Source organism: Manis pentadactyla, chromosome 17 (assembly GCF_030020395.1).
Source record: "Manis pentadactyla isolate mManPen7 chromosome 17, mManPen7.hap1, whole genome shotgun sequence".
NCBI classification, from domain to species: Eukaryota; Metazoa; Chordata; class Mammalia; order Pholidota; family Manidae; genus Manis; species Manis pentadactyla.
Genome location: NC_080035.1, coordinates 33,394,847 through 33,404,373, shown reverse-complemented (window position 1 = coordinate 33,404,373; position 9,527 = coordinate 33,394,847).

The following is a 9,527-nucleotide window of genomic DNA, read 5'->3' as shown; positions in this document are numbered from 1 at the left end:
TTCTTTTTCTATACATGTAAAAATAAAGGCCAAGTGAAGATTTACTTGCTATGGACTTCCTTGAAATTTCTATCTATCCCATAATGGAGGACTGCTAAGCCTCTCCTATTCCAAGTCCCCTAAGCAATGATTCTCTTCTCAGTACCACTTAAGGGACAAATTAACAGTCCTGAGAGGATTTAATAACAAGCTCAATCTGTGACTGTCTTACCTTTTCGCCTGGGACCTGTAACAAAAAAGTGTATATATTTTCCCAGAAAACATCCACACTCATACACTCAACTGAAACAAAACTTGGACAGAACAAAACAACATCATCGCATAAAAAAAAATCTATTTTGTTTAAATATAAAAAATATTGATCATAATCTACTAAATTCATTTATTTGGCTTCCAGTGAGCTGCAATTTGCAGTTTAAAGAACTCCATCCTAGAGCTGCTCAAACAAAAGGACTGAGAACTTGAGCCTGTCTGGAAAAACAGACATGCAAGAGAGTAAAAAAAGAGCTATTTCTTTTCACACAGAGGGGGGTGTGTGTCTATGCATGCCATGTGATAGCACACTATTTACTAATTTCATAAAGCAGAATGTATTTTTTTTAAAGTGTCCCAGTAACACATTATGATATTTGGCTAATAAATACATTCACTATAGGAAAGCTCTTTTCATGTAGCTATAAGCCATTGCTAATGTTGTTCTCTTGCTTAGGAAACACAGAAAAAAAGAAATCCACTCTCCACATGAATTTCTGTGGTGCATATTACCATCATTGGGGGAACAATGAGCTGGAGGGGTCTCCCCTTTGCAAACTTTGGTTTCAAAGTCCAGAATTTGCATTTTGTTATTGACTGGACAATGAAAAAAATTCAATCCTCTTTTATTAACATCTGACATTGATTCTTCTTTCTTCCTTTAAAAAATAAGTTGAACTTAGGTATTTACAGTTGTGCCATTTGTAAATGACCTATTTGTGCACATTTAAACGTGTGTATGCTTACTTATCCCATTTGTGCTTTTGTTGTTCTATGTTTTATTCTTATTATGAAGAACCTGGAGTAACAAAGCAAGGAACTGCCATAATTAAAATGGAGAAGAGGCATCAGAATTTAACATAATCATAAGAGATTAATAGTAATAATAATAATAAGCTTTTGAGTAGAATAAGAGAGCAGGTGGGATGTTATGGTCAACAGACAAATAAGAATGCAGAATTCAACGAGAAAGAAAGCAAACTCTGGCAAGTAAAGAAGCTGGAATCATGTAACGAGATTCATTAGGTTGACCAGAAGCGGCAAACCCCCAAGAACAGACTGGAAAAGATGTAGATGGGAGATTTGGAAAATGAGAAGTGGTTTTAGCTGAGAAGTGAATGATCTAGGCTGGCATTTATACTGATATTTAGAAAAATTACAATAGCCCTGGGGACTGAGTTTGGGAAGATTTGAGTCATTGTTAAGCTGAAAGAGAAACACAGTGCCAGGGACTCTTAGAAGAGACCTATTTTGTGCCACAGGAGGAAGTAGAGGGAGGAATGTGGCTACTCACCAACTTTCAGCTTCCTTTTGCTCAGGGCTGTGTCAAATCAGCCTCTGCAACCAGCAAAATGTAGAATGAGAAATTCCATGGATCCTGGCTTTTCCACAAATAATTTACAAAGGGGAACATTTACAGGGAAAGAGATGCAAGAGACACAGCAACCAAAAGAAATGCATGCACCATGCATGCATCCGAATTTGAACAAATTAACTCAATAAAAACTGAAGGAGACTTTTGGAGAAATTTGATTTTCCCAATATTTGATGATATTAAATAATTAGTGTTAATTTTTGAGATGTGATCATTGTATTGTGGAAATGTTATTAAAAAGACTCTTTATCTTTCAGCAATATATGTGACAATATTTAAGGATGTGATTATAAGATGTCTGAGATTTTCTGCAAAGTATAGCAGCGTTATAGACAGATTCAAGTATATGATAAATATTCCAGGGCCCAGGAAAACATGAACACTAGCTGAGTACTTAATCTCAAAGCAGGTGGTCCATAGAAGATGTGATGTTGTGGTTATGGAAAGAACCAATAGTGGTCCATGTGTGATGTTATATTTCACAGGTTTTTATTAATATCCATTTAAAACTTATTAATTGTAATTCAACTGTGCTTAGAGAAAACGAAAACCTTAATGTGAGGATTTGACAGATAACTCTGTCCTTGTTCTTTCTTTGCATCCTCCGTGTCACCACTGCCACATACTTCACCACCATCTCTGTATGTTCCAGTGCTGAGTTTTCCTCCAGCTCAAATGCCAGCTCTGCAAGAAGCCTCCTATCGTTCCTCTGTATGGACAAGACCCTAGCTTGACCTCTTGTATGACACTTGCATGCCCTGCAACGTATTATAGTCATGTCCATACATGTTCATATCCTTTACTTAACCAGAAGCTTCTTAAGGATATGGTCTGTTCCAGTCTTGTATGTCTTTGTATTCGCTCAGTGCGTTGCCAGGCCCCCAAGAGGCCCTTAACCAATAAATAAATGTCCATCAAATGAACAAATAAATAAATGGTAAGTGGAAAGTTCTCAAAGAAAGGCAAAAGTAAAACAACAGCATCACTTTAGATTTCTGTGAAGTCGTCTTCATAGATGAAGAGATTCTTCTAGACTTAATTAACAATAAAAACTTCATCAACTCATAACAGCAACTAGTTTTAGCTACAGCCTTTTCCACAGAACATGCTCTTCTTTCAAGAGCAGATCAATGGCCACATTTTGTAGAATGGTTTCCTCATAAGCTGTCAAAATCCAAACAGCTCTTTTGTACATAAAGCAAGATAAACTGAAGTTGGAAATGGCTATCCTGAAAGTTAAACTGCTTCTCTAAACACAGAATGTATGTTTACTGCTTCATGAGCCTGTTGGCAGTTTCCCTAAAATGACCAACATTAGCGCCATGTAAACATTTTGAAGATTACACCACAGCCATTCTTGTCTTCTCTCTTCTGTAACGATTACCATAATGCGTTCATTATGGGAAAGCACGCCCTAACAATGCCTCACTGAATTTTAAGGGAGCAGTGGTTGAGAGAAATGCTGTGTGTCCCAACAGCCATTAGGAAATCAAGATGTACAGACCCAAACTGATTTTCAAAGAAGTTAAGTTGCAGAAAGTTTCTGGGGGTATATCTGTTTTGTCTAGTTAATATCCTGCTGCTAAATATTTGAGTAGCTGGAATAAAAGCAGTCAAGGATTTTTAAATTATTTAATTAAAAAAATACAGAATAACAAAATTGGCACACTTTGAGTAAAGAGATATTTGCTATGGATTTTTTAATACAGTAATTTAATTATTACAACTTTAGTGGAATGAAAAAGAAAGGGAAACAATGTTTGTTTCTATATGAAATATATGAAATAAGTAAACATCAGGCACTGAATATTTTATTTATTTTCACGGTAGTCCTGATGGGTAGATACATATGGCGAGACTGGCTATTCCTCCTCAAACTGTTTACTTTGGGAGGGGACTAGAGTGAGGTAAGCAGGTGTCTGTGGAAGCCAAGTGTAAGGAGGTGCTCATTTCCAGCTTCCTGCAAATACCTGCACTCACACAGTCCTGCACTTTCCTGACCTTGAGAATGAATGACTCCTTAATTTGCATTCTAGACACCTTCCTTGCTTCACTCTGGTTCCAGCACATTTCTTGCTGGGCAACTAGACCACATTTCCCAGCTTCCCAAACTGGGAGTTATCTTGGGACTCAATTCTGTCCAGTGGAATATCGACAGAATTGGTGCCTGCCCTTTCACGTCACCATCTACAAAATATTCTAAAGCGCCATGATCTGTGCTTACTTCTTATCTACCAGCTGGGTAGAGAGGACTTTAAGGATGTAGGGGAGGGCTTTGGAAGAAACCTAGGCAACTGACTTGTCCCTTAGAGAAGAAATGCTCAAGAATGCTGCCCAGCCACGGACACCCATGTCAGATCCTTGAGTGAGCAAAAAATAAACTACTATTGTCTTAGGACCATAAAATTTGTGGGTTGTCAAAAATTTAGCCCACTCAGACTTACAGCAGGTATAATTCCCATTTTTCTTCAGAAAACTGAGGCTCAAGGTCACATGTGATGGTAGGTCTAGTATTTGAACTCAGGTCTCTGTGACTCCAAAGTTTGTGTTTATTCAACCTGCTCACATTATGTTCTAGAAATTGCTGGAAGTAACTGCTGAAAATATACTTGATGAAGTTAGTAAATCTGTCTAAATATGTGTCCAATATGCTGTGTAATAGTTTCTCAACACATTAACCCATAAAAATTTTATGACAGGAACTAAAATGGCATTGTCCCTTACAGTAAGCCATTTTTGGTAGGTAAATTTACTTACAAAATGCAGCCCTGTTCTTTGGATTTGAGCAGTTCCAGGAGGCCCCTTTCCCAACCCCAAACACATTATAGCCTCTACTTTCCACTTTGACTCACAAGATCCTGCCAACTTCCAGAAGCTTCCTGGCTCTGGTTTCCCTTAGGTTCAGCCACACAAAAGTTGATGTAATAATAAGATCTCCTAGAGAAGAAATACTCCCTTTACTTCTTAATCAATCCTAAAATTTCACTGGGAGAAACTCCTATTCAAACATTGAGGCCATCATTATCTTTTATCCTTGCAAAGGAGAGCTCATTTAGAGATCTATATTCTGCAATATAAACAAATAAACAGGGTCTCTTCGGGGTCTATTTGCTTTCTTTTTGTGGAGAGGCAAGCCAATTACAGCGAGCAACACAAAGACAAGGACAGGAGCAGAGCCTGTAGAAATGTGCTGCTGAGTCAATACACATTAACGCTCCAAACAATGAGGTCACTGATTTTTCTTTCTTCAAAGCAAATCAACAAGGAGAGATGTGGATTCAATAATAAAATAACAAAAGGTAAAAAATTTTGAATTCTCCATGGTTTTAATAAATAGCTCTTTGGCAGCTTCCCTCATGATGTTTTCTAACAGAAATTTTGAAACATTTACATTTCTATACTGCTTCTTTTAAAATTTGACAAATAAAAGATTCAACCTAAATATCGTCAGTGTTGGCTTCCTTAATTTAAATAGTGATGCAATATGACCTGACGGAAAATCACAGTAAAGCTTTTGGAAGACCATGGTTATCTTTCTGGTTCCTTTAAATACTAAATAAATAAAATTAGGAAAGTCATTGAATGTTTCTAGGATTCTATTTCCCCCTTGTTAATTGAACACATTAGTAATACCTAAATCACAAGGTATAATGATAAGGATATCTTTATAAAACACTTGATCACGGAGGATAACATTGAGTATGTATGTGTCAGGGTTTCGATTTTTTGTTTGTTTCTTTTTTTCTCTGTTTCTCAGGATTTGTGATGCCACAATAAACTGAGGTATATGACTACCTAAGAGCTAACATGTGATAAGCCATATTTTTTAAAAGAACACTGCCTACTTGGTTGGCCAGCAAATGCACCACCATCCTGATTACACTTTCCAAGCAGGGTTAAATCTAGATTTCCCTCCAACCATTAACTCTCCACCTTTCCTGAGGACTCCAGGAGAGCAAAAGCCATGCCTGTATTGTTCTCTTCTGTGTCTTTAGCCTCTATATAAAAGAGCTCTTAAAAAATATACACATTCCAAGTGTTCTGTTCTAGATTTACTCCTAATTACACTAGGTAATTTTATCCACTCTCAAGATTTCATACCATATTTATGCTGAAGAATATGAAGTATGTATGAACCTCTTCATCCCACACACATACCCATTCCCACACTGAGCCAACTGTCCGAGACTGTTGGATTTTCTGCAGATGCCCTCAACTCAACAACCAAACAGGATCTCTTGACCTTCTACCAAATAACCACTCTTCCTTCTTCTTTTTCATTTTTTAGCAGGCAATGACACTGTTCTTCATCTAGGGCAGGAGTCAGCAAACTACAGCCAGAGAGCCAAATGTGGCCCATGGTGCATCTGGCCCACTTGAAAATAAAGTTGTATTGGGACACAGATATTTATACCATCTGCAACTGCATTTGCACTTAAAACATCAGAGTTGAGTAGTTACAGCAGAGATCTTATGACCTAAAACCATAAAATATTTATTATCTGGCCCTATACAGAAAAAGTTTGCCAACTGCTGATGTAGGACAACCAGGTAAAAATCCAGGACAGATCATTGAAGTCACCCCCAACCCCTGTCCCTCATTCCCTTATCCAGTTAATTTCCATATCCAGTAAATTTACATCCTCAATAGTTCCTCAGTTCTGTCTCTATTTTTACTATCACTGAGGCCTAATTTAGGCCCTTATCAATTTTATTTAGACTATTACAATATCTTAACTGGCCTTCCTGCCATTATTCTTGACCATCTTAAAGACATCCTCCACACTATAGTGAAATCGACTGATTAAAAAACAAATTTGATTCTGTCCTCCATACTGAAAATTTCCTTTGGCTCTCTAATACTCGCAGAATCAATCACCATTGCCATGACAGTGCCTAAAATAATCTGGCATATTTAAATATGTTTAGTTTCATCACCGACCTTCCCTGTTCTAATTTTACTCCGTAGTATCATGATATTACCTACTCTTCCCCTGCACACAATTTGCTATTCTTCCCCTGAATTAATGTCTTTTTCCATGCTGCCTTCCCTTTCTCGAATGTTCTCTCCCACTCTCCACCTCACTTCACCTTACTAATATGTAGCCATGTTTTAATTCTCCTTACCTGACATAGTCAGGTAGGTTAAGTCTCTCTTTTCTGCTCTACCATAAGTGCTTATATTTACCACAGCACTGAATGAACTACATTTTCAGTCTTCTGTGTAATCTCCAGAGTGTGCTGCTGTTTTGAAATAACAGAATTCCTTCTCTTTCCCCTTCCTAACCAGACCCTGACTGAATTTCCTTGGCCAAAGTTTAGAGTTGAATTTGCCACACCCTCAACTTGAGGGGATAGGCTATGATCAGTTTGAGGCAATCAATTTGTCCCAGATTTCTAATCATAGTAATAAGTTTATCCTACCTTCTTTATCAAAAACCACCAGGAAGCCCAAGCCTAAGGCAACTGCAGAAGAAAAGTGATGTTTAATTGATGAACCAATTGAAGAAAATCTCAGAACTTTTGCTGGGAATTATAGGACTTTGACTCCACTTCTTTTGCTGAGCATGGTGGTAAAGGATGTGATCCTTGGGCTCACTAAGGCCCCAAGGAGATCTGGATCTGTAGGAGATCCTTGAATGGAGGCTGAGGATGGATCCCATCAAAGGAAACAGTCATTTGTTCCTCAGTCTTGGTGACATTTCTTTAGCCCAGAATCCCTTTTGTTTAAGCCAGTTTGGGTCTGTGACTATTTTTTTACTTTTTCACTTTGAATCAAAAGAATTCTAATAATAAATATATTCAGTTACTTATAAGTACCTTAAAGACAGGAACTCTGCTTTATTCATCCTTGTTTCTTTAATGTCTCATGGAGTACCTAACACAGAAGAGGATCTGAGAAAATACTTCCTTAATAAGTATCTATAGCAAAATCCAAATTATTCTGTAATGTAAAGCCTATCTAAATCAATAAATGTACTCAAATTGAAAATCACTGAACTTATACTACCTGTGGAAAGCCATATAAATTCACCAACATTTAACTAGTTTACACAAACAACGATAAATAATATTTTGACAGCCACTTCAAATCTAATCCCATGTGGAAATTCCTGTACTGTTTCACCTATGGAGAATGTCCCGCCCTTGTTTTTATCCAGTTGCTCGATGTGTTGTTTCTGAGTCTGTGTCATCCTCTCCTCTCCAGTATCATACATGTTTCATGTTCCACTTAAATTTCTAGACAATAGTTGCTTCCATTTTTTCAGCTGTATATACCCATTTAAAAATATTTATATCCTCTGTAGTTGCATTTATTCAAAAATTCCATTTTAGGTCAGACTGTTCGTCCCATGGATTTCTGCATCTCTAGCTACTACAGCTCCAGTGCAATACTTCAGGTTTGGGCAACACTCTCTATTTCAATGCTCACTTTGAACAATGACTCCTGCCTGTTACCCCGAGAATAAATCTGTCTTTGTGGCCTATAAAGAAGAACTTCATTATATTTCACTGAAACTCTCTCATGAAAATGAAAAAAATTTCATAGTCAGTCCTGATTTTTTTTTTTTTTTGTCAATATTACCATAACTGTTCCCACCAGTTTATAGCTCCAGGAGCATCTGCCCCAGGTCAGCAGATTTCAATTGGTGTTTCATTTTGGACACACTAGTCTCTCCAGATATCAAGGTGGCAGTTTGCCCTGAGACTACACTCTTCTTTGAAGAGTCAAAAAATCATCCTTGTTTTTCTGTTTGTCCATTTTTTTCCTTATAAAGATGGAAGTGATGACTTCCAAGCTTTTTATGTATCAGAGCTGAAACTGCAGGTCAGTCCAGGTTTTTTGAAGAGCAAAAAAATTACAACTGGAATTGAAGATAAACTTCCCTACTTCAAATGAACAGATAACCTGGTTACATTTTGGGTGTCATTAAACAGATATGTCAGCTTTCAGCGATGATTATTTTAATATTTACGTTTCATGCCTACTGTAAGGGATCAAAATCCCAGGAATATTTGACAAAATAAACAACTGGTCTCCCAGTAGTTTTACCACTCGTGCTCATCATGATATCTGCCTGGCTGAAACTTGATCTATTTGTTTATTTCCTTGAGGTTATCCAATTTCAAATATTTAAGCTAATCCAAAGAATAAATGAAAATCCAAGTATGATTCAAAGATTCTTAAATTAGATTAAACCTAGAACTTAAAATATTTAACTTTCACTTAATCTTTGGAAGCTATACTAGATTTCAGAAAAAGGATTCCTTCCTTCTTTCCTTCCTTTGACAGCAGCGGACTTTTTTTATAACTATTCTTGGAAAAGCCCCAGATATTCTACAGAAAACCTGAAGTGACAGGGAAGATGAGCAGGCAGTGCAAAGACAGAAAGCTCTTAAAGAAAAAGCCCCACTACTTAGAACAAAAAGTCTAAAATCATTGCTGTAGAATGTAAGACAGTAGGTACTCATATATTTCTAGTCCTACAAATATCACACACACATTGAACAACCATTACCATTAGAAAATCAATACATCTAAACTAATATCAGTATGATCTTATCATTCAAAAACTAAATTTAATGCCACTACTTTTTGTTTAATCAGGTTCATTACTCTACCCTGACAATGAAGTACATTTATTTTGCAGAGAGCTTAAGATCGTTGTCATGTGACAAGTGATTTCATAAGATGGTTCGACCTCCACTCAGGGAGTTGATTGAACTTCCACAGTGCCAGACCATTAAGTCATTTTTGTTTCCTCCCTCAGTACCTGCCCTCCAAAATGCATACTCTGCAGGTTAATCTACAGGACACAGTGAAAATGCCCAAATGTTCTCTGGAGTAATCTAACCCTGCATACTGATCAATTGGAGAATACATCGCCTTGCATACTGA